The sequence below is a fragment of the Macaca thibetana genome, chromosome 4, assembly GCF_024542745.1.
Source record: "Macaca thibetana thibetana isolate TM-01 chromosome 4, ASM2454274v1, whole genome shotgun sequence".
NCBI lineage: Eukaryota > Metazoa > Chordata > Mammalia > Primates > Cercopithecidae > Macaca > Macaca thibetana.
In genome coordinates, this window is record NC_065581.1 from 865,001 (window position 1) to 891,429 (window position 26,429).

Consider the following 26,429-nt stretch of genomic DNA (forward strand, 5'->3'; position numbering starts at 1 on the left):
CATATACAATCCATCTTCCATGTATGTTTGTATGTATATATGTATGTAAGTATGTATCTAACATGTATCAACCATCTACCAATCCATCTATGTATGTATATATGTATGTATGTATCTATCTACCTATCAATCATCTATGTATCTGTGTATCCAATTTGTCTATCTATCTATCTATCTATCTATCTATCTATCTAACATATATCAGCCATCTACCAATCCATCATCTATGTATGTATGTATGTATGTATGTATCTATCTATCTATCTATCTATCTATCTATCTATCTATCTAATCTATCCTTTAGCTAGTTGGCCATTCAGGATAACAGTTAACTGGGCACAACAGAGCTTCTATCTATGTTAGCAGGGATATTGTATTTCTTCAGTTGTTTGGAAGATAGATGGGCATTTGTTTCACTATTATTTGAATGAAATATGGATATTCTATTTACTGTTTTGTGTGAAAAATATATTTCACAAATTTTCTCTGCAGGTAAGTGTTTTTTTTCCACTTACTTATACCACCATTTATTTTATACGAAGATGTTTTAATTAAACATTTACATATCCATAGACATAAAGAGACTGAATGTTAAAAAAAAAAAAAACAGATTAGATTGGTCTCCAAGCCAGGGGAGCTGTAAACATTTGTAAAGTAACTATGACTATTTTAGCTAAGTAATAATGAATAGTTTTATCTATAAGGCAAGTTTTCCTTTCTGAATGATAAGTTGTTTTCACTCAACGTCTTTCAAGTTCCTGTTCTTACATGGCTGTTGTAGGTGATTGCCCAGGAAGTCGCTTTGCTGTGGCGATGACGGTTCGGGACATTTATCTGAGAATGTTCTCAGGACCAACACGTGTGGGGAGGGAAAGCGGCAGATGGGCAGAGGGACAGGTTGGGCTTCCAAGTGGCCAAAACAAAAGCCTCAGGGACCCCACAGGAATATCTCCGGAGTGGGGCAGCCCTTTAAAGTTGTGCGGAATCGGGGTGAGAGGGACAGGGCCCTCTTATCACAAGGACATCACTGAACTGAGGCTACTCCAGGGACCATGGTCAGGGCGGGTCCCTTCAGCAGAGGGCGGTGTCTAGAGAGAGGCGGGTAGGGGATGGTGCTGGCAGCACTCACAGCAATGGGGCATGAGCCCCTCTGTCCTTCGGATCTCAGGGAGGCCGGGCTGCGTGTCCCAGCTCCACATCCCCACGGTGAGAACACGTGTTAGGCACCATGGAGTGTCAAGATGCATAAGGTCTGGTCCTGCCCCCGAGGAGCTCACGCTCTCGTGCCGTGGCTGAGGGTGGGCAGAAACTATGTAAGGGCAGGATCCAGATGGAAGCTCCAGAACTGCAGCGAAGGCTTGGGAGGCGCTGGGAGCAGCTCTCCCTGACCGCAAGGAGGGGAATGAAGGCAGGCTGCAGGAACACATCTCAGAGGGCATCTGCGCAGTTACAGGATTTGCTCCCAAAACTCTGGCAGGCGGGGAGGAGGAGGACGACGGGTGTTTTCGGGTGTAGGACCTGGCGAGGGAGAAAGAACTGAGGCCAGAGAGGAAGAGTCCCAGGATACACCGATCTCACTGCTGTGCTGTCTGCGACCCCCAGCCCTGCCTCCTTCCCTCTCCATCCTCAACGGCTTCCTGCCAGCTTCGGGGTGTGGGAAGCCAAGAACAGCGCAGAGGGCTGAGTGGGCAGCAGAGCTGGGTATACAGGCTCGTACAGGTGGGAAATTAAATGAGGCCGGCAGTCCTCCAGCCGACACTGGATAGACACAATGTGATAGGTCACAGCTGACGAAATATGATTCAGGCATGAATAATCATACGTGATCATGTAGCTGACACATGCTGTGACATGGTGGACCTGGAAGACATTACGGGAAAGGAACCAGCCACAAAAGACCACACGTGGTACTACTGCATTTATATGAAATGTGCTGAAAAGGCAAATCCTTACAGGCAGAAAGTAGGTTAGTGGTTGCCAGGGGCTGGGGGTCTGGGGGAACTGGGGAGGGACTGCTTATAGGGATGGGGTTTCTTTTGGGGGTGGTTTAAATGTTCTCAAATTGATTGTGGGAAGATTGCACAACTCTGGGAATGTACTAAAAACCACTGAAGGCTACACTTTAAAGGGGTGAACTCTGTGGTATGTGAACTATATCTCAGTAAAGTTGTTACTGAAAAGAAAGTGAAGCCGTGGGCACGAGGACAAGGCCCACATGGAGATGTAGACAACAACTGGCTGGATAAACTTTTCCTGTTTTTCTTTTTCTTTGATCTGGTTCTCCTGGCCTATTGATCTCTCCTTTACAGAGGCAGTGCTGGGAGCCTGGCGGTGGGTGGGCATTCCCTTCTGTGCCTATTCATCATATATTCTCCATCAGACACCCCTCAAATTACCTCAGAGAAACGGAGGCTCAACACCAATCTAGGTATAGTAACAGAGGTATCAGAACCTCCTTGAAAATGAAACTCTAACTTTGAGACACTCCCTAGCCCCCCATTCTGAGCAGGTGCACCCAATCCATTTCATCTTGTGTGCTGTGCTTTTTCATGCGGCCTGCTGGAACCTTGCACTCCCTCCTCACTCTTGGTCTGCGGCACTAACCCCCTCTGACACTATGGGCCATTGCTGTCTGCCTCCCTCTGTCAGAACACCAGGCACGAGCTGAGAGCAGGTGGCACTGCTTGGCACAAGGCAGGGGCTCAGCAAATTCTTGCTGAGGGGATGAATAAATTCCACAACTCGGTGTCCCTGAAAGCCGTATTTCCCATGTGCCTTGATGGATGCTGCAGACAAACCAAGGTAACAGTGCTGTGGCCTGGAGGCCACTCATGTCTGCACAGAAGAAAGAGGAGCAGTATCCTAAACCCATGCTGGCACTGCCTGTTAGTTGTTTTCTGTGCACAGTAATTTATTATCTGTACCACTAATTTAAAAAAAAAGCTACTCTACCTCCTGGAATATGCAATAGGATCCGTGTAAGTTGTATAATGCTGGTCTGGGGATCTCTTTTTCATTTAGCCTACATTTATTGAGCACTTCCTATGCCCCAGATGTTCATTATCTCATTTAATCTTCACAACATAATGTGATAAATACACTCATATTAACCCCATTTTTGAGATGAGAAAACTGAGACTGCAGGTTAGGAGAATTTTCTGGATTCCACAGTCAGTAAGGATCGGGGACAAGGTAATCCCAGGTCTCTCTGTAGTTTGGAAGGAGGAGCTCACACTTCTCCTTGTGCAGCTCGCCATCTCCATGTGCCTTTGACTTCCAGGCATCTCAGCACAAAGCCAGGAGCCCTCCGTGTTCCCGGGATCCCATCACACAGCAGCTCCAGTGTGTCTGCCCAGGGGTCAGTGTCCTCGCCTGTAGCCTGTGTCTAGGGCGTTGTGAAGTTTCCTCCTATCTTCTCACCTTCTCTTTCTCTCCTACCTGCAGCAGGAGCTTCACAGTTCCTCAGGGTTCAATGGCTGTGGATCCTGCTCCAAGACGGACCACACCTGTGGCCTCGCCAGAGGAGAGAACCCACCCGCTCCGCCTCTCCCAACATCAGCTGGCCGCTCCCCCCTCCCCAACCCTACCACACAACCGCCTTCTGTCGGTCCCGTCCTGTGCCAGACACTCATCTTTCCCTTCCAGGTCATCACCAGCCACCTCTCCCGAGTTTAGTTCATGAGTTTGCGTGGCCTGGAGTTTCTCTCTGAAGCTTTTGCTGTACATACATACTGAGGAAGACCGCAGAAAAATTCTGAACCGCGTATCAATACACGAGTATTACAACAGCAGTTTAACTGCCAAGATGTTTTTGGCACTGATGAATTAAGTTTCGCACTCGCTTCCTCAGGACGCCATAGCAAAGCCTGGCAGACTGGTGAGCCTTAAATAACGAGAATTTATGGTACCACAGTTCTGGAGTCTGGAAGCCCAAAACCAGGGTATCAGAGTTGGTTCCTTCTGAGGTCTATAAGGGAAGCTCTGTTCCAGATAGATGGTTGTCTTCCCACCAGCTTCTCTCTATGCACATCTGTCTCTGTTCAAATTTAGCCTTCTAATAAGGACATCGATTATATTGGATTAGGGCCCACTTGAATGACATGATTTTAACCCGATTACTTCTTTAAGATCCTATTCCTCCAAATAAGTTCGCATACTGAGGGACTTCAACGTACCTTTTCGGGAGAAAACAATTCAGTCCATAAAAGGTATCAATAACAAGCTCCTTTCAATTTGGCTGCGTCCTGCTTCATTTAGAATTGGTTTGGAGAACATCAAATAGATGCATTCACAAAACTGTCACACACAGACCTACATAGAATGTCCAGTCCTGCCACACCTCTCGCGGGCTTGTCCTTGTGTCTGCCAGCTCAGAATCTGACCACATGAATCAGAGCCACTGGCTCACTAAAGGCCACCTACGAAGGAGACAGATGTCAAGTTAGAATCACCCGATCTATGAATTGGAAAGGAGAGTTTTGTTTCCTATAGGGGGTTACAGCCTGCAGACTGGCCATCCTGCGGGCTGGGAAGTGTAGCCTCCAGCAGAGACTGAAGGCACGGACTTCTACTGGGGAAAGGTGAGGCAGAAATGGATGCTGAGCAGGTTGGCTAAGTAAACATATTCAGCAGGTTATAGGAGGGAGCTGTGGACAGTCATGGAGGTGGGCGCGCTCATGCATAGTAAGCTAATGTGTATGTCACACGGACATGCTTGCTCTGGGGCAGAGATCTAACCTTTAAATGCATTGCAATTAGGACCTACACATCAAAAGGTGAAGCAAGGGCCTGAAGGCACATGAAGGAGAAAGTGACTGAAATCAGCCTCTTGTCAAGTCAAAGCTTTAGTTCTGGCTGGTGGAATAGGGTGTCAACTAGTCAGCTTGCTGCAATTGTTTCGATATTGCTTATTTCATGACCAGTGCTGTTCAGCCACTAGAGAGAAAGAAGAACCTTGTGGCAGTTAGAACAGAGCTTATTGTTTAAGTGTAGGAGGGTATGCATGGCCTTGGATCTGTTTTATCATTTGGCATCTTATTGCCACAGAGAGTCCACTCCATCAGTCTTAGGATACTCTGTTTTCACACAGGTTACATATGGATGGGTAAACCATCGTACCTTTGGCTCTTTCTGGAACAAAAATGGGCTATGCCATGTAGATGCCAACGATTGTCTCTACATCCAGGCAGCAGATGCTTGTAAAAACAACGTCAGCATCCACGAACATCAGGACTGAGTGGGAGTCACGCAGTTCAAAAGATCTGAAAAATGCATGATGGAAGAGTCGCGACTTTTCCACTGTGAGGCTTTCTCCGTTTCTTAGTTTATATATTTCTTCAAGGGAAAGCCTGAGAGGAGCTTTTGATGTGCCCGTTCATGACGCCCTAACCCTAAGCTGGCCACAGAGAAACATGAACGCTTAGGATCCGGGCATGGCCTGTACCTGCGCTTCCCTGGTACCCAGCTGAGTTGGAAACGTTTGTCAGCAAGGCTTTTTGAAGTCTGTTCCTGGGAAAGCCGAAATGCATGTCTTTTGTGCTGTGCTTTCTGGGCTGTTTTACTCTGTCTTCTGGGAAGCTGTCCACTGACAACGAGATCGCTTTGGAGAAATGATCAAAGGAACCATCTCTGACGGTACCGTCTTCATTTCTGAGCAGCAATAATAGGCGTTCCAGCCCGCACTGTTGTAGGCAGCTACAAATAATGCTGTGTTCCTTTGATCACCGGCTCTTCATTCTGATCTTATTTACTTTTCAGAAACAAACACTTGACAATGATGGTAGGGATTCTAAGCCGCTCATGTGGGTAGGAAATCTCTATTTTAAAGTGATAGTTTAGACTGAATGGTTCTGTATGTTTGCCCCTGAGCTGAACTCCTCCGTTTTTTAAAAACCATGTCAATGTCTGCAGAGCTGTACCCACAAAAACACTGAAGTCTAGAGGGAAGAAACCGGAAGCCAAACTCCCCTGGCAGGGTTTTCACAGGCCCAGTGACTCCCAGGGACCATCATCATTGCTTACCTGCCAGTTTCCTGCACGAGATACAAACTGCCCTCCGAACTCTGACCTTTTGCTGCTTTTACAAATTCTGATGGTGCAGTTGGGACTGAGGACGTTCAAAAGGCCACGGTGAATTTGTATGCCTTCAGAGCAGGGAGCAGGGGCCTGTTCTAATACGGTAAGCTTGTAAAACACTGTTAAAATAGGCACAAAAGTTTCACACATAAGATATATGAGGATATATAATTATATGGTCTCATGATAGGTCCTATAATCTTCTGTGATACTGTATTTCTACTTTACAATATTTTTTCATCAATCACTGCTCCAAATAAGTCATTACAAAACTTGGCAAACTTTGTCTCCATCTTACGTTAGAGGTGGGGAATATATGAAATTCATCGTTCGCCTGCCCTCTGAGTACCCAGGGAATCTTGTTCCCTTCCTTCTAGAAAACAAACAAACAAAAAACCACAAAAAAACCTGCTAAAAGAGCTGTATGGTGTTTTAACTTACCTTACACCATCCCCACCTTCCGTTTGGAAAATGTATTATTTTATTGCAAGTCTTTTTCTGTTGCATTATATCCGTGCTATTGTGAGGTAAAAAATGACCACGTCACTGCTCTGTGAGTTTGATGTGGCTGGGTGATTCGTGGGACCACCCTAGACAAACAGCTAACCCCCTACAGGTGAGGTGCCTTCTCTGAGCCACAGAAGTTCTCTCTTGGGTCTCACCTCTGTCTCCCAAGAGCTGCGTGAACAGACAAAGCCCCAAACTGGTATTCCCACAGCCTCCTGTCCACCTCGGGCCATTTGGTCTCCGCACTCCAGCCACCTCTGTGTCTTGGACCTTCTATCTTGACAAAACAATTGACAGGTGTCCTCAACACCAAACCTTATCCGATCTGGTCCCAGTCTATCAGCAGTTTATCAGGGAAGGAATTCCAAAATAATTCTTATAAACAAAAAAACACCAACTACCTTCTTACACAAAAGACAAACACAAACCATCATGTTAGGGTTGGAAACAGGGAAGGTCAAACATGGCAAAGGGGATACTGTCTGTAGGTATCTGCAGAGTTGAGGACTGTGTCTCACCTGGAAGGCAGGAACTGCATTGAAAGGGATCTATATCAGGCTAGTGTCACTTAGGATTACTTCATGTGGCCATTCTGATTCTTCGTTGCACTGAAATTTGTTCACGCAAAAAAGAAAAAAAAAAACTGTTCAAAATAACTAGGCTACTGGAGGTTTGAGATGCCTTTTGTCCAACGCAGACACCGTTTCATTTACTGTGCTGGGAACTACCTGTAGGGCCTATGCTCATGGCAGGGAGGAAGCTTTGGCAAGGACCACCATGGTTTTCCCAAGATTCTGGTGTTCAGGGATCACTTGAAGTTTTGAAAACACACATTATTTTTTCTGAGGTCAAAATTGGTGATGTCAAAACCCTCTGAGGTGGGCTCTACTGCTGTTTTCAAAAGATGAGAAAGGAGAAATCCTGTCTTTAAAAAGGTTCCCAGTCTAATCTGGTAGACCAATGATGCTGGCAGACGCTTCTGAGAGTCAGAATGGTTGGTAGGAGCAGCTCCCCCCTCACACGGAACCTTTTGATGTTCACCCGACCCCACCAACCCTGCATGGAATGCACCAGCATAAGCCACCACGAAACCCTAACAAGGCGTGATTGGGCTTGGAGACCAGAACACTGGGCCAAGAAGCTACAGAGCCAGCTGTGGGACTCATCATGCATGAGTTACCGAATACGCCGTGTCTCAGCTCAGTCCTCTGCGGAAGAGACGCATGCTTTCACCCTGGCCACTAACCTCAAATCACTTTCAGAATAGTGTGGTTCTGCCCCGTGTTGATGTTAACTTAAGTTCAACTCCTGAGAATTACATGAAACAATGGTTCTATGGGCCACAAATTATCATTATTTCCAAGTTTACAACAAACTTTGCCTCACAGAATCCACATTAGTGACATCTCTGTAAAATATAAGAAAATGTGGTGAACATCTCCCCTCTGCCCCGGGCATGATTTCCACCATGTAAGTAAATACACGCTCTGAGTCAAAATAAAATAAGACACAAGATACAAAACAAATTGGCAGTCTCACTTCTTTGTTCAATGCACCTTAGTTTTATGAAAAATTAGGCTGCTGCAGCCATGTGATTGTGTGTTGACTTGCACTTCTTTTGGGTAAGGTTGTCAGAAGCAGACAAAAGACCGGGAAGAGCAAGGCTTTTGAGCAAAACTGAGCAGAGACATTCTGAGACCACACACCACACCCAGCACAAGAGGCTCCATGATGTCAAGTGGCATTAGGAAGAAAAGAAAGGCTTTAACCTTGGCACCTTGTACACTGAGCAAAGAACATGAAGAAGGGAAGACCCAAAGATGGGGAAGGATAGATACATTCAGGGGAAAAATCAGGTAACTAGAAGGGCAGCCAAATCTCTAGGCTGGGAACTTGCTGCCCCAGCTTTAAAGCCTGTTTCCCCAGAGCCAGAGGGGGCCCCAGACTCACCCCTCACTCCTCACCTGGAGCTTTTGCTTAAAGAACAAGATTTTCTTTAAAACAATGCCTCCATGCGAAAAGGGGCAGCTGGGAAATTAGAAGCCCCACATGCTATGCATTTACTTTTTTAGAGCATGCTCTATCTTGCACACTTTTCCCTTTTACCAGCCAAGACTAACCTACAAAGCACCTTATATTTTTCAAGAGAAAAACAACGTTTTTAGGAAATTGACTAGGCACAAATTATATCAAAAGCATTATTTGAGGGGCTATAATTTTTGCCTAGTTTTTTTATTTTTAGAAAATGTTTTAATGTTTTATATTTCAGACTTACGGCTTTTCACTTAGGGTGAAAAATTTTTGTTCATCCTTCATTTGGCTTTCTCAAATATTAACACCCATAACCATAGCACCATGATCAAAGTCATCAAGTTCACAATGATAACACTATTAACTAACCTGTAGACTTCATTCAACTGTCTCTCTCCCCCACCTCCCTCTCTCTCCCTTTCTCTCTCTGCCTCTTCCTCTCTCTCGGTCTTTCTCCCTATCTCTTCCTCTCCCCCTCCCTGCCATCTTTCCCTGTCTTCTCTCCCCCTCTCTCCCTCCCCCTCTCTCTTTCTCTCCCTTCTCGCTCTGTCTCTCCCTGTCCCCACTCCCTCTCTCTCTTCTCTCAGCATTGGTTTTGCATCCTCCTGTTGCAGACCTTCTTCCTCAAGAGAGTAAAGGGAGCATGGGAGGGGCTGGATCGACTCTCTTCACTGGTTCTGACTTCAAAAGCTCTCATAGAAGGACCCTGATGCACGGATGAGCAATGAGCCCGGACAGGGTCAATCGGCTACCGCCAAAGAACAGAGTACTGGGCCCTGGGACCCCTGCACGTCAGGAAAGGGCTTGCTATGGGCCAGAAAACCAGCAGACCTTGACTTCGCAGCTTCAGCTGTCACTGTCAGCACAGCCTCTCTTTGGGCTCCACACTGACGGGCCCCAAACAGACCTCCTGACTCCTCCCATCTCCATATTTACTTATCAGTAAGTCAGGCCAGCTCTACCCCTAAAATCCACCCAGGCCCCAGTCACCTCTCTCCACATCCACACGAGCCCACCACCTAGTCTAGGCCACAGCCTCGCCTCGACTGAGGCAGGGACCGCCTTTGCGGCCTTTCCGGGTTCACTCTCGAGCCGCTGCATCCATTCCCAGATACAGCTGCCAAGGTGACTTCTGAAGCAAAGCATCTCATCAAAGGGCTTTGCTTTGTGCTGACCGGAAAGTCCAGCTCCTCCCTGAGGATGACAGACCCCCTGGCGATCAGGACCCTGGCCACTCCTTAAACTTCAGCTCATGCACTCCCAGACCCCACAAGACCCTCACTCGCCTGCCTGCTCACCCACTAAGTCCCGTGGAGCTCCTGCTGCTCTTTGCCCTTCTGGCTCCCCTGCCAGGCCCCTCCTGGGTCCTCCTCACTCCTACCCCCAACTCCACGTGCAGCCTGAGTCACTGTTTCCACAGCCCCCTCTGCAGGTATTCACAGCGTTGTCTCTAATGGGGGTTACCTTGCTCAGTTAATTGTTTGAATGTTTTCAGTCTTACCATGACTTTAAGATTTGCAATGAAAAAATACAGGAAGAAAGAAAAAGGCAATAGCTAAGGAAGAGAAAGTGAGCCAGGGAGGCTCCAGGTAGGGACTTTATTTCAGAGTTGATTTTAGACATTTAGAATATCTATGTAACAGTATTTGAAATTCTTTCCCACGTTTAAAATAAATTTGAATTAATTAGAAGAAAAATTGGTTCCGTAAGGAAGCACTTCTGCTGGAAATAGCTCTACAGTTTGTAATCCTCATTTGTATTGAACAACAGAATGAGTTAACTCTTTTATATTAAATAGCGTTGTTCAGAAAGGAAAAATCAATTGAACAGAGCTTTAATAACTTGATTTGCAAATTTGGGAAGAGGAGTGAGTTAGTGGTGTCATGTCTCACAAGGAGGAATTTTATTTATTTTATTATTATTATTTTTTAAACAGAGTCTCACTCTGTCACCCAGTTTGGGGTGCAGTGGCGTGATCTTGGCTCACTGTAACCTCTGCCTCCTGGGTTCAAGCAATTCTCCTCCTTCAGCCTCCCAAGTAGCTGGGATCACAGGTGTTCGCCACCATGCCCCCCCTAATTTTAGTATTTTTAATAGAGACGAGGTTTTGCCATGTTGGCCAGGCTGGAGGAATTTTATTTTAAAAGGTCATTTTAGAAAATAATAAAAGAAACAATATTAAAAACTCTGTGTCAGGAACTTCTGTCCTACAAGATACTCATTTTAAATCTAAAAATGTTCTTGATGACTAATATCTAACCTACAAAATATTTTCTCACCTCCACAACTTTCATTCCTCTCTCTGTTTTTTACACACACACACACACACACACACACACACACCCCAGGCACTCCTTGATAAGGATATAACTGGCCTCTGTTTAGAGATGTGTGCTTCAGCCAAACGCCCAGGTCTCAGTCAGTAAGGAGCTAGCAGGCCCTGGGAACCACACTGAACTCAGGTTTCCTTGCTTGCAGAAGTTATTCAGTGCTTTTCCCCTTCCAGGAAACAGAAGGAACAAATGATTTTTCCGATCTGGGGATGCGTGAACATATTTTGTGCAAAAGCGGCCGTATAAGATAGCGATTTTCTTTTCTACGAGGGAAAAGCAATTCACATACACACAAACCTGATTCTGAGATGCGTCATCCTCTGAGCATGAATTCCTGTGGTTTTTGGAGTTGGTCCTGGAGAAGGGCTAGGTTGATCTGTCTCCTCAGAGCAGACTGCACACCCTTCCCAGAGAAAAACATGCAGGGCCTAAAATATGGAAAATGTTAAGGTTAAAGTCCACCGGACAGCAAGAGTTCACCTGTTCCCGAGTATTTGCAAGATTCTCTTAATGAAGGATTTGGATGTTGGAGTTCCTTCTCGCATCTTCCTTCCTTTGTGGAACAAGCGCCAGACCCACTCCGGGGAACCAGCTCCCTGGAGAATGACTGACTCCAGGGCTGGGGCAGGAAAAGTACAGGATCAGCCCCAAAGTAAGGAACTGCTCAAAACGTGATGGGGACAAAAGGACACAAGGACTAGTTTGAAGGAACTGCCACTGGGCACACATGAGACAAATTGAGCATGAAAGTGACTCATGAAGGTGGTGGGTGGCAACTCATTGGACAAACAAACAAACCTGCGACTACATAATGATGGCAAAAAACAAGCAAATGAAGGGGTAGGATGCATGAGAAAGCCTTTTCTTGCAGAAGGCCAACCGATAGAGGAATTAGAAAATGACGACTTTGAAACCACCATAATAATCACTGGCCCAGGCTAAGATCGTCGCTGAATATTAATATCATTTTGTGGAATTGTGGGGTGATACTTACAGTTGCCTAGTGCCTGCTCATAAATTCCTTCCTATCCAAGTATAGAAGGTGTCTTTCCGGAAAATAACTGGATGACATCACCGTAACCAAGTAACCCCCACACTGAGACGTCAGCAAAACCGAAGACCCCAAGCACTTCAGAAACGAACTTTCAGCCTCATGGAACAAAGAAAGGCTAAGGATTACTCCTGATGAAGGAAGTCTAAGGGGACATGACACCTAAAGGCGATGCATCACCCTAGACTGGATTTTGGTGTTGAGGGGAAAAAGTTGCTTGTAAGACAATTTTGTTACCATCAACAAAATTTAAATATTCACCACATATTAGATAAGAGTATTGTGTCAATGTTAAGTTTTCTAAATTTGATAATTGCACTGTAATTGTGTAGAATATAGAGATGGAGAGAGTTGGCATGGCTAAGTATCAATGGTGGGAGAAGAGAGGGGAAGAGCATATCATCATTAACTTGTAATATTCTTGCAACTTTGCTCTAGGTTCTGAATGTTTTCAAAATAAAAGGTTTAATTAAAAATCTTGAGAGATGTGGAATGAAGAATAATTTCTTTCTAAAACTACGACTATTTCACAGTCATATGTGCTTTTTGTAACAATATTTGAAATGTGATTCAAAAAATGAAAGGCGTCTGTTCTTTCACCACACATACTTAACACTGCAAACATTTAGAATGAATTTAGAAACAAATATATTTATTGGGGATCCCTTGAGGGCAGGAGTTCAAGGCCAGTCTGGGCAACACAGTAAGACACTGTCGCTACTAAAAAATAAATTTAAAAAAATTAGCCAGGCATGGTAGCATGCCTGTAGTCCCAGCTACTCAGGAAGCTGAGGCAGGAGGATCACTTGAGCCCAGGAGTTTGAGGCTGCAGTGAGCTGTGACTGTGCCACTGCACTCCAGCCTGGGAGACAGAGCAGCACTCTCTGGAGGAGAATGTTGTGCCACGTATGTGCCAGGTACCTGTTCACGGGAGGGTTTCAACCCCTCAGCCCTCCTCCTGTCTGACTCTTGTGTGATCTTCTGAGCACTCTTTCTTGCACATCAGGTGCAATTAACGAGTATGCCTACTCCCAGATCATTCTTGAGTGTTTTCTGGGAAGCGGAGAAGCAAAGTCAGGTTTGTTTTACAGGCACAGGCCCAGCGTGGCTGTGGTGCTGTTCATCGTTCTCACAGGATAGTGGGAAGTTTTCAACGCAACTGGTGAAGTGAACTCTAGGAATGGTCCTCAGCCATTCATAGCTACCCATTTGAAGTCGGTGAATCAAGGCCAAGTGAGATGGGGTGCAGCCTGAAAGGCTCCCCCAGCCGTGGGGTGGCCCCTCACAGCAGGGTTCAAGGTCCCCATGTGCATGGCCTGCTCCTCAAAAAGCAGTGGAATGCTATGTTAGGGCCATCGTTCAAGCTTGAGGCCCCAAGGTTATGCTTCCCTGACTAGAAGAGACGAAAACCTTGCCCTGACAGATGCAGGAATGAAACTGTTAATTATTGTCCGTTGTTTACTTGGTGCCAGGGAGACACAGGTCAGTTTTACCTACGTTATCTAACAAAGGGAGCAACAGATGCATGTAAGAACAAAGCGAGAGGGAAGACAGCCATGCAGGCAGTTTGCCCACTCGGGATCAGCTTCTTTGCTGTCAGCCGGCAAGGAGATCCACGAGGAGCAGGTCAGCTGGGACACCAGTGGAAGTGCCTCCAGGTGTTCATGGACTTTGCAGAAACCTTGCAATGAGCTTTGGCACACACGTGTCAAACCGTCCCTGTATCGGCCAGTGTCTGGTCAGCAACTGCCCTTCAGTGAGGCCGTCTCTGCCCATTTCCCCCATCGTGATTTCCAACTGTGAGCCTGGGGCTGAGTGGCGAGACTCCCTCCCAGGGACAGGGACAGTGCCATGGCTGTTCTTCCTAGGAGGGTAAGGGTCTGTGCTCAGGACTGAGTCACACCAGGAGATGTGACTCTAATATCATCTGCCCCATCCTGAACTGTCAGTGCTGGACCAAAGTGCTACACATTTGCTGTAAGGCCAGGCTGCCTGAAGTCAGAGTGCTGTCTGGGCTCAGGGCTGGGGAGAAGGGTTTCCTTAGTCCCGAGTGGGCAGAACTTAGGCTCACACTGAAGAGAGAACACTGTAGTAGAGACCAGGATGCCAACACTTGGAGCTGGGCAACACGGGGCAGTTGAAGCCTTGGCCACCAGAAGAGACTGCCAGGACGCAGAACTTCCTTACGGCAACAGCACCAGGAGTTGAAGGGTTTCTCGCCCACCGAGGAAGGCTCCGGAGCTGCCAGTGTACTGAGGAGGAGAAGGAATTGGGAGGCCAGACTGTCTTCAGCTCCCCCAGGTAGGGACCCGGTTAATGGAAATGCTTCTAGCATGCATTAAATACCCTTAAATACCCTTCAGGTCCAGAAGAGCCTTCTGGAGTCAGGGTTGTCAGCTGATTTGACCTGAGTCAACGGCTCCATTATTCTAGAAGGCGTTTTTCTCACTTAAGGATTGTGGGCTATTAGGTAACACCATCTTAAGTAAGTCCTGCTACTTTTGGACAAGGAAATATGCTCATACTGTAGCCACATCAGTCTGAGTTACAAATGTGCTAGATTTGTCAGCCTGGCCACAAACCATCTCAGAAACACAAAACCTTAGAGTTGGAAAGGATCCTAGGGATTATTTAATCCAAGTGCGTGTTCTACAGATAAGGTGGCCGAGGCCAAGAGAAGCACAGGAGTGTCGTTCCCAAGTGACTCGTTGGATTGAAAAGCTGAAACCAAAGCTAGATTCCAGGTCTTCTGATTTGCAGGTGAACCATCTATCAGCATCTCGTGGTTACTTCCCTGTTTACTGCTAAATAATTGTCTCTCAATAAGTGAGTGTATGTGTGACATTCATGCATTTTAGCTTCTTTATAATTATTGTGGCATATATATACTATATATATATACACACACACACACATGCACAAACACACACGCAGCATAAAATTTACCAGTTTAACAATTTTAAGTGCACAGTTCAGTGGCTTTAAGTACATTTGCATGTAGTGCAGCCATCACCACCATCCATCTCCGGACTTCATCTTTCAAAACTGAAACTCCGTCCCCATCAAACACTCACTCCCCATTCCTCCGTCCCAGCTCCTGGCAACCCCTATTTGACTTTCTGTCTCTATGAGTTCAACTGCTGTAGGAACCTCAGACAAGTAGAATCACACAGTATTTGTCCTTTTGTGACTGGCCTATTTCACTCAGCATAATGTCCTAAATGTTCATCCACATTGTAGCATGTGTCAGAATTTCCTTCCTTTTTAAGACCAAATCACATTCCATTGTGGGAATACACACATTTTGTTATCTGTTCATCTGTCTGTATGCATTTGGGCTGTTTCCACCTTTGGCTATTGTGAATCATGCTGCTATGAACACAGGTGTACAGACACCTGTTAAGAGTTCCTGCTTTCAATTATTTATTTATTTATTATTTCAATATACAACCCAAAATGACATAGCGGGATCATATGGCAATTCTATTTTTAATTTTTTGAGGAACCCCACTACTGTTTGGCAGAGCACCTGCACCAGTTTACATTCCCACTAACACTGCACAGGGGTTCCTGTTTCTCCACATCCTGACCAGCATTTGTTACTTTCTGTTTTCTGTGTTTGTTTTGTGATATTTGCCATCCTCATGGCTGTATGTCTCACTGTGGTACTGATTTGCATATCCCTAATGATCAGTGATGGGGAGCGCCTGTTCATGGGTTTCTCCCTGTTTGAAATCCGTTCTTCCTGTGGCCACCTTTTCTCTGTCTGCACAGGCAGCCATGTGTCTACAGCAGGGCTCCATGAAATCCATGGCTTTGGGGCATCCATCTGCCTGTGAACATTCAGACAGGGAGTGTGAAGTTGAAAACCCAAAGTTGAAATCAGTTCCCTGTGGCAGAGAGGCGGGAGGTGTGCTGGGGAGGGTTTAAAGCCAGGGAGGCTGGTTTTGATGAGCATGGGCTAATTGCTGAATTGTGGTTGCTGTCGCTCTCTCTGGGCTGACACCCAGCCAGGGCAGGTCCTCACACTCACTGAGTCACTGGGAACTGATGGCTTCTCTCACAGCCGGTCTGAAGAGACCAGCGAATCCTCCCCAACACATTAAATTATGCACTTTCTAAAAGTATGGTGGAAACACAAGGAGTTTTAAAGCAGAAGGCACCTATTAGCCTTAGGCTCCCTCCAGCACCCTTGTGTCACTCATGCATGTGTCACAGGTGACAAAATCACTCCCAAAGACACAGGCTGAGGTTAAGTGCCTCTTCCTGGGAGTCAGGACCCACTGCTGTCTGGCTCTAATCCCTCTTCCTATTTTCACATACGTCTGTTTCACAACCATTAGCCTATCCTCCCTCCCTCCCTCCCCCCTGCTCCCTCCCTTTCTTCCTGTCATTTTCCTACTGTCACTAAACAAGCCACTCCTTTTTCTACCTCCGGCCTTTCAAGCCCCATCCCCCAGTACTGAACCTCCTTCCTCTCCTCTGGTTGCCCAGTCCTAACCATCTTACACGCACTAGGGTCCTCTGTCCTCTGCCACTTCCCAGGCCATTGAAACCCTCACAGCAGCTTCCCCAGACTCCTTAGATGATTGCCCTTGGCTCCTAGGACACGCAGAAGTAGATCTCTCTTCTACTTTTCTTGCAATTTGCTTTGATTTCTGCGCTAGGCTGCACATTCTTGAGGTAGAGACAATGTGTCACTCATCAAGAGACAGGGAAGTCAAAAGGGCCCTAGTGTCAGGGACACACGTGACATGTACTTGCAGCCTTGTTGTGTAGTTTAGAGTCACTTTTCTCATCAGTTTACCAGGACACGTTACTTAGTGATCATGACTGTGCTTTGATCCCTTCATCGTGCACAGTGTGACATCAGCCTCACAAGCCTGTATTGCCTGGTGAGGTTCTGGGCCTCTGTGTTCCTGGTCTGCTGGCTACAAGGCACACACACGATAATGTCAACTCTGAAAGTTGTCACTGCAAAGCTGACGTCCAGCATCCCAGTGTACATTGTATGTGCGTCTCTGCCCTGTACATAACCCCAGTTTCTGGTGCTTGGAGCAAACGAGCTATATCCGTCTTTATTATGCAGTAAACATGCAGAGACCAAAAGAACGTGTGCTTCCCAGGAAACACCAAGGACGTTTTATTCCAGCGTTAGACGTACGTGCAGGTACTGTAAAGGGTTCCTCCCGGTAATGGTTTGAATTGGGCAGCATTTTTTAAAAACCCAGGCAATTAATTTTAGTGACCTGAAAATAATATAGTTCAACCCTACTTCCCAGGTTTACTCTAGAGTAATTTCTTTTCTTGCAAATAATAAGTTTTTCTCTCAAACTCTTTTCCCTCAGTAATTTGCTCAATTCCTGAAGAAATAATGGAGTTGCCTATTTTGGAGTTTCGTCCCTTGGGCAGCCTCCTACAGAGGCTTATCAGGGCCACTGACTGGGCAGCTTTAAGGTTTCTGCCAGTGTCCAGGATTCCAGAGCCCCGCACCCAAGTCCTCTGAACGCACTCTGCAGAGTCCAATCCTGTGGGTCCCCTGGGTGCCTTCACTCAGGCATCCACGGAGATTGACGGCTTGTGTGATCCACAGAAGGCAAGGAAATTTCCAGGAGTCCTGGGCTCCAAGGACCAGGCCAAACACTGACCTCAGGAGCCTGTTTCCCCAAACTCTCCATCTGGTGATGAGGATGTAATAGGGGATTTTATTACTTTTCTATTGCTGTGTAACAAATTTCCACCAACTTATTGGCTCAAAACAACACACACGTATTACCCTGTGATTCTGTCGGCCAGAAGCCCAACATCGGTTTCACCAGGATAAAGCAAGGTGTCGGCAGGGCTGACCCCTCTGGAGGCTTGCAGGGAGGACCTGTCTCCTGGCCTTTTCCAGCTCCTAGAGGCTGCCTGCATGCCTTGGCTCATGGTCCCCTCCTTCAAAGTCAGCCACATGACGTTTTTCTGAGTCTTCTTTTGTGGTCGCATGCTTCTCCCTCCGACTACAGCAAAGACGGGGTCTCTGCTCGTGAGGATCCCTGGGATCCCATTAGCCACCCGGATAATCCAGAATAACTGCCCCGTCTCAAGATCCTTCATTGCATCAGCGAAGCGACTCCAGCCTTCTAAGGCGACAGTCACAGGTTCCAGGATGTGTGCGTGCGTGTGTGCGTGCGTGTGTGCATGCGTGTGTGTGTGTGTGGAGGTGTTATTCTGCCTGGCACAGTGGTGGAGGGCAAGAGGCTTCCTTCACTGCCACGGTGCCTGTACACTCTGATGTTCCTCAGATCTGGTCCCTGCTTGTCTTCTATCTCAAAGATTCCTATTGCTGTCTATACTTTTCATCTAAATTGTCCTCCTGCCATCTGGGTGTGACGTTTCTCTCCACCGCACGCTGCGGTGAACCAATCAGTCCAAGTCTGCAGGCCCCAAAGGAGAAACCTCCGCAGTCCTGGGGTGGGTCAGCTGTGAGTTGTCCCCACCGCCCCCCAACAAGACAGAGCCCAACCAGGGTTCTCCAAGCCCTTGGTCTGGTTACAGAGAGAGGAAACATTTCACCTCTGTAGTCTTAAGCTTGGGAGCACTTATTTCTAACTGTTATGAGTTAATAGATTTGCTTTAAAATCCAAAAATTGCAAGGCCATCTCCCTATATGATTATCTGTAACTTTCAAAGTGTGTTGACTGCAAACCACTACGAATTCAGTCATAAATATTTAAAAATTTGTATTTCATTAATAACAATGGCATCCACATAATTCAAAAGACAATACAGGTATGGGTAAATGACATTATTTACTCGATTTATAGACCACGCATGCTGTGCGTATAGATTTTCAGACACCAAATATGACTCCATGGCCTTATAGGCGATGTTTCAGCTAATGGTGGCCGACAAGTCCTGGTCTTATTTATTCCCCTGGGCTCCTCATGAAATGACTCTCATATTGCAGGCTTTCCCAGACCCTCTCCAAGGAAAGGCCAGTGAGGGGTCTCCATAGGAACAATTTGAGACAGAGTGGCTGCGTATTAGTGGCTGCACACGTGGCCTCTCCCTTAGTGCTTCTCCTGGAGGAAGGGAATCCATGTACCCCCCCAGAATACTGAGCATCCCCCACGAGGAGGCCATGTCTTCTGGCCTTTCATGAAGAGCCCCTCCCCAGAAAGTTGACCCCCACATCCAAATGGCTTCTCAAGGTGGCGAACCCCACCCAACCCCACTGTGACCCCTGGTCTCACTTTCTAAGCCCTACTCATCTCATCTATCTCTGAATTTCTCCTCCTTATTTGTAGACTTCTAAGCCCTACTCATCTCATCTATCTCTGAATTTCTCCTCCTTATTTGTAGACTTCTAAGCCCTACTCGTCTCATCTATCTCTGAATTTCTCCTCCTTATTTGTAGACTTCTAAGCCCTACTCATCTCATCGTTCTCTGAATTTCTCCTCCTTATTTGTAGACTTCTCAGCTCAAGGCACTTTTTGTTAACCAATATTTTCAAGAAACCTGCAAGAATCGTTACTTTCCTCCACTCTTCTGTCTTGGTCAATTTTGCCTTTTTGTTTTTGTGTTTCTCCTGAAACTTCAGCTCTATTCATTCTCTTCTGAGAACCCATGTGGGCTTACCTGAGAAGTGTACTTTAGTTAAAGCTTATTAAATCATGTTACATTTATGATTTTTTTTCTTTGGATGTAGTTAACCGTTAGGCCCAGTCAAGCTGTGACAAACTTACAACTCATCCTATACACACGTTTCACTCGAAAGCTTATGTTTGCTTGGGATTACTGTCCTGCCTCTACAACACAGATTTTTCACGAGTCTTAGCATTTTGTAATAAATATTCTCCACTCACTGCTTTTGCTTTCCACTTTTAGGACTGACTCAAGGGATGGGGGTTTCCAGTTGAAATGCTTTTCTAAGACTTTATTCTTCATAATGTTTCTCCCTAGACTTGGGGTGTTTCCTCTTAGCATCCCAACCTGTATATTTTTTAACAAATGAGGTACTGGCAGAAGCCTATCAGTGAAGTAAAATCTCCCCAGGGATCGATTCATCTTCCCGCTTGTACTTCGTACTCATTTCAGACATTTTTCCACATACTTTCAGGGGATGATGGTACTTTTCACCCAGGTGGAAAACCTCAGCAGAGGCACAGCAATGGAAGTGTCAGCTGAAGGCCATTCGGGAGGTTTTCATTCACAGATACACCTCACAAGAAGCCAGGCCCAGTTTTGGGGGTCTGCTTGAAACTTTGTGTTCCTGAAACAATTGTGAGAGGTAAGTAAGTATAAAACTAAGATCCAACAAGGCTAAATGACTTGCCTGGGAACACAGCAAATCAACCCCAGTCGGGCCGAGATATGTCTTCAGAAATGAATTCATTTCTGAACTCATTAGGAGTTCAGTGTGCCCTTTGGGACGAGGGCCCTTTGGGAGGAGATTGGGTCATGAATGGGATTTGTGCCCTCATAAAGGAGATCCTGGGGAGCTGGCTAGCCTCTTCGAACATGTGAGGATACAGAGAGCGGGTGCTGCACATGAGGCAGAGAACACACCCTCCCTAGATGCCAAATCAGCCAGTGCCTTGCTCTTGGACTTCCCAGCCTCCAGAACTGTGAGACATACATGTCTGCTGTTTATAAATTACCAAGTGTCTTGTAAATTTTTTTTAAGTTTCTTGTAGATTCTGGATATTAGATCTTTGTTGGATGGGTAGATTGCAAAAATTTTCTCCCATTCTGTAGGTTGCCTGTTCACTCTGATGATACTTTCTTTTGCTGTGCAGAAGCTCTTTAATTAGATTCCATTTGTCAATTTTAGCTTTTGTTGCAATTGCTTTTGATGTTTTAGTCATGAAGTCTTAACTCAAACAAATTTATAAGAAAAAAAACAAACAACCTCATCAAAAAGTGGGCAAAGGATATGAACAGACACTTCTCAAAAGAAGACATTTATGCAGCCAACAAACAAATGAAAAAAAAGCTTATCATCACTAGTCATTAGAGAAATGCAAATCAAAATGACAATGACATACCATCTCATGCCAGTCAAAATGGCAACTATTAAAAAGTCAGGAAACAATGGACGCTGGTGAGGCTGTGGAGAAATACAAATGCTTTTACACTGCTGGTGGGAGTGTAAATTAGTTCAACCGTTGTGGAAGACAGTGTGGCGACTTCTCAAGGATCTAGAACCAGAAATACAATTTGACCCAGCAATCTCATTACTGGGTATACACCCAAAAGAATATAAATCATTCTACTATAAAGACACATGCACACATATGTTTATTACAGCACTATTTACAATCACAGAGACTTGGAACCAACCCAAATGCCCATCAATGATAGACTGGATAATGAAAATGTGTCACATACACACCATGGAATACTACGCAGCAATAAAAAAGAATGAGTTCATGTCCTTTGCAGGGACATGGATGAAGCTAGAAGCCATCAGTCTCAGCAAACTAACACAGGAACAGAAAACCGAACACTGCATGTTCTCACTCATAAACAACGAGAACACATGGACAGGGAGGGGACCATCACACACCTGGGCCTGTCTGGGAGTGGGGTGTGAGGGGTGATGGGAGGGACAGCATTAGGGCAAATATCTAATGCATTTGGGGCTTGAAACCTAGATGACGGGTTGATGGATGCAGCAAACCACCATGGCACACGTATACCTACGTAACAAACCTGCACATTCTGCACATGTATGTCACAACTTAAAGTAAAATTAAAAAAAGAAAAAGAAGATAATTTTTATGTCAAAGTAACGTAAAAAAATTACCCAGTATCAGGTGTTTTGTTACAGCAGCCTGAGTGAACTAAGAGAGTGCCCTTTCCTGTATAAGGGATGGCTACAGGGCCCTCCAGGTCACGGGATTTGCTGCCCTGAAGACACAGAAAAACTGAGCCCAGTCAGCCTTCCTCAACCCCCACCCCACAGCACCTCCAGGGGAAACACGACTTCACAGCACGAGAGGCCTGACTGCACAGCACTAGCTTCAGGCATTTGGAATAGCTCCTGGTGCTGCTACCCTCAGTATGGAATGTGGCGCTGCTGTGGCCATGCTCATCTGAGCTCCGTCATGAACACCCAAGGGAGGACGGGAGAGAATAAATCAGTCCAGTCTCAGCAAGCTGGGCCCTCCCACCTGAAGATCTATAACTGTGGCATCCGAAGTCCAGGGGACACTCTGAAATATGGGATGTCAGCAACTATTAATGCATCTGGAGCCACAGGGAAACTTGTTAATTGTTTATTTAATTAAATTTTTTATTCTTCATTTTAACATCGTGTAGCACAGATGCACAAACACACACTCACACACTTAATTACAGCCCAGCACACCAACTGCCTCTGATGCTTTGATACAGAAATTAATCTAGAGATGGAAGACAGAGCATAAATAAGGAAAATAAACAAACGCCTGGTTGTCACATTTGTTTTCCTCGTTCCTGTGTACTCACTATTTACGGCAGCCTCATAAAATCCTGTCATAATAACTCCTCCTATCAAAGGGCTGTCACAGCAAACCAGCATCACAGCAACCAAGTGTCCAAGCTTCCTTTGAATAAAGGTCCTAGATGACCCCCATGTTTAGTATAAACCTCCAGTTTCCCCCTCTACAAAATTATTTAGGGGAAAAAGCGATTATTGGGGGGATTTGTGACGTCTTCAAGTATCGTACGTTTATTCAACCATGCATTCGTTCACTCATTGGTTTATTCAATAAAACTGTACCCGTGCCAGGCCCAGGACTGGTGCCGCAGGGAACACAGATGCCAGGTCTGGCTGTGCATGTTATGGACACTCAGTAAACACTGGCAAGGCAGAAGTGAAAATGTTGGTTTCGATTTGGAAACAGGGAACTGATTTGGGTTTGAGATACCTGAGAAACAGATTAACCTGGTAGTTAGCCCTTCAGTAATTGTTCCTTGAAACAGATTTCAGGGGATGGCTGTGCCAGTTATGAGTGAATGCGCACAGTTCACTGGGGACTGGTTTGATCGGGGGTGGCTTGCAGCCATGGCTGCACGTTAGGGTCACCTGGAGAGTTAAATGAACGAACAGGATGCTGCCCACATCACTCGGAGATACAGTTCAGCCGACGGGAGGTGGCCCAGGGCTGCGTGATCAGCTCAAAGGTTCCCAGAGTGATTCTCACAGCCAGGGATGAAAATCAGAGGTGCCGGGGAAAGAACACGGACTTTTGTGAAGCTGAATCCCAGGAGTACTTATCATTAACTCTGTAACTGAGGGCAATTCACTTAACCTCTTTGAGACTTAATTTCTCATTGGAAAAAGAGAGAAATACAGGATATATAGCATATATTTATCTATAGGTAATTGTGAGACAAGTGAAATAATAAAGGGAAGTTCTTAGTAAACTCTTTGTGCCTTATTAGTGCTCAATAAATGCTAAATACTATTATTAATACTACATTTCTGTTATTAACTCGAAAGTCAATGCGTTGTGGGAAGAATGGGGTCCTAAATTATAATGTTTTCCCTCCACTTAAAAAAAATCACTAACTGAGCAGACAAGAATAAGTAAAGACATCTCAGAATCAAGCAAATACCCCAGCATGTCCTAGGAAAAATTAAAACTGCAATAACAGTACACTTCTGTTTGATTTAAAAGAAAATATATGTTAATTGAATATTTGGTAACTTTGCAAAGTTGACTAAACATTGAACACAAAAATAGCTTCCAAGATTCCTAAAGTAGTCAAAGACAGCTTCATTGTAATAGCCTTGTTGAAACCGGAGTTTAAAACCCACTGCTTTTAGGTCCAGCGGGCAAGGCAGCCACCCGTGGATGTGCAGTCCTTACCGGCAGACACAGGGGAGCTGCTGGGCTGGAAGGTCGTGAAACTGCTTTTAGGTGGCCCCGGGATGCTACTCACCACAATTCCGGCGGGGTCACCCCTGACTGACAAGTGGGGCCCAAGGAAATAACCCTGCCCAGTAAAAGATTGTCTGCCTTTACTTTGTAGGTAAAAATCCAGAGAGCTCTTTATCCTTTGGGGAACGTTCTAGTCTTTCTCCCTCAGGATACTTGTGTGTGGCAGAGGATACTGTTCCCACTAAGTGTTTCCACCTGTACATCCCAGAGCTAAACCCCATCCTGTTTCAGTTACGGGCTCAAACAATAAACATAAACACTTTCTACATCAGGCTAATTTATGGGCTCTGTTTTCCTGGCTTTCCCCAAGAAATTCCACTCCAAACACATTGAGAATGGGAAGAAAAAATCTGTTCTTAGAGTCACCATAAAAAGTATGCTATTGATTTAAGAAATTCATATTTTCTAAAACTAGTGATTCACGTTTGTGTGTGTATCACGCTGCCATCCACATTTACAAGAATAGTCGAAATGGTCGTTAGGAAGGACTACACCGAGTTCTTACAGCCAACTGCAAGTTCTTTGTGTGAATGTTCCTTCCTGAGCTTTACTAAAAAGTTTTTGTGCCACTGTACAAATTGCACATGTGAATCTCCAGGAAACTCGTTCATTTTCCAATTCATAGCTAGTGTTGCTCCAATACTGACACTTATCATCAAAGTGTTAAGTAAATCGGCATTAACCATTGCCTGGAACGACTGAATTGAGAAAAGTTTCATTAATTTCTCATTATTCTTCTTTACTGTGCACATGAGCATGTGATTTTAAGCTTTCATAATATGTGTGTATTGTTTAGTATTACAGACATTCACAGCTGAAAAGCAACCCACAGATTACTTAGTGAGACCTAATCGTATTAACTTTACACATGAAGAAATGGAATCAAGATGAACACATCTTCAATGGTTTACCCAAGACCGCGTTGTATCTCATGTCATAAATTAATCCAGTCTTTAAAACTCATCATTTCATTTACCCATCCATTCATTTACTAGGTAAGTATTTGCTGTGCATCTCCTGTGTGCTAAGCATCATGCTGTGCTGTGGGAATACAGCGATTAAGACCCAGTCCCCTGCCCACGGAGAGCCCTGCGCGTTTGTGGATAAGACAGGCAAACCGGCAGGCGATGACAGAGTCTGGAGATAAAGTCACATGGCTACACCTGGCTGTTCTCTAGACACCTCAAAAAGAGGAAGTGATTCAGGCACTGAGCGTTCTGGGAAGGACTCATCTGATTTTTAATACTTCATTTTTAAAATGGTAACCAACAGAAACGTGCTTTGACTTAGGGAAATCCAAAAACCTATATTTGATTTCAGATTCTGCTGCATGCGTCCTCTATGACCTTCAACAAATGACTTAGCCTTTCAGAGTGTCCTCATCTTTAAATGGGGATAATAATATGAACCCCAGGATATTTGACAAGATTATAGAATAAATACAGAATCCTAAGTACCGAGTAAGTAATTGTTGCTATTCTATACACTTATTTAAAACTTAGCCTCTTGGGGAAAACGTTAGGGTAAAATTCAGGCTCCATCTACACCCGTGTCTTTCAGGATGGGGGAGAAAATGGCAGAGGGACTCAAACATAAGGCTTAGCCCCCACCGATCCTGTGCTCTTTCCACCCAAACGCATGGAATCAAGCTGCCACGGAGGCAGAAGCTCGGGGAGAACAGGAAACAAAAGGGCAGAGATACTGAGTTCAAGAGTGATTGCAGGCACTGCAGTGTTGGAAGAGGTGTGGGGCTGGACGGGAGTGTGGGGACACGTTAGAAAATCACTCTCACAGGAGTTACCACAAAGAAAAGCTGTTTTTCTGATTTTCACATCCCATCACTCAATTTGCTGTAACCTACAAAATTCATGAATATGTACCAGTTCCCCATTGCACTAGGTATTTGGGGGAGCTGACCTTGTATTCAAATTCTGACAGGTGAATAAGTCCAACAACACCTTGACTTCTTAAATTCTAACTCTGTAAATTTGCAGATGAGAAACTAAGGTCCAGAGAGGTGAAGTGACATGACTATAGTCATTTAGAAGACACTGAGATGGGCTTAGATGCGTGAGGACTTTATAAAACCATGTGAGAGAGAGAATGGGTGGGGGGCAGGGTAAGGCCTTGCAGCAAGTCTGACCCAGTGAAAGAGTGAGGGAGGTAAGGTTGGATGGCAGCGTCCCAGATGGCCACGCAGCCAGAGGAAGGTTTAGGAAAGCTGTGAAGCAAACATCAGAGAACCCCTGGTCTTCCAGGACCGGCCTGGCCTTAGGGCCTCTGACGTTCTCAGTCATTGGCTGGGAGAACCAAGGAAAAGCTGATGTCGAGAGACATTTCAGAGGCAGATGCCACGGTTTTTGTTCACGTGTGCTTCCATAATTGGGGCTCTGTGCTACTCATGGCTACCAGGGTCCACCATGGGTAGGGGTTCTCACTGACCGCACATTGCAGGAGCAGCTCCTCCAGGGCCCTCATGGGGCTTTCTGCAGAGGGAGACACAGCTGAGGGAGGCAAGT

The 26,429-nt window shown here is 45.5% G+C and overlaps 1 long non-coding RNA gene across 1 annotated transcript in view; it reads right to left on the reverse strand.

The window, feature by feature from the left end:
* The window catches only part of LOC126953318 (uncharacterized), a 149,406-nt gene that overhangs the window by 36,786 nt on the left and 86,191 nt on the right, over nucleotides 1–26,429 (reverse strand). The window contains exons 2-3 of the long non-coding RNA XR_007725228.1: nucleotides 11,244–11,374; nucleotides 4,312–4,418 (exon numbers count right to left, since the gene is read on the reverse strand). This is a non-coding gene — a long non-coding RNA (uncharacterized LOC126953318). The remainder of the gene's footprint in view (nucleotides 1–4,311; nucleotides 4,419–11,243; nucleotides 11,375–26,429) is intronic.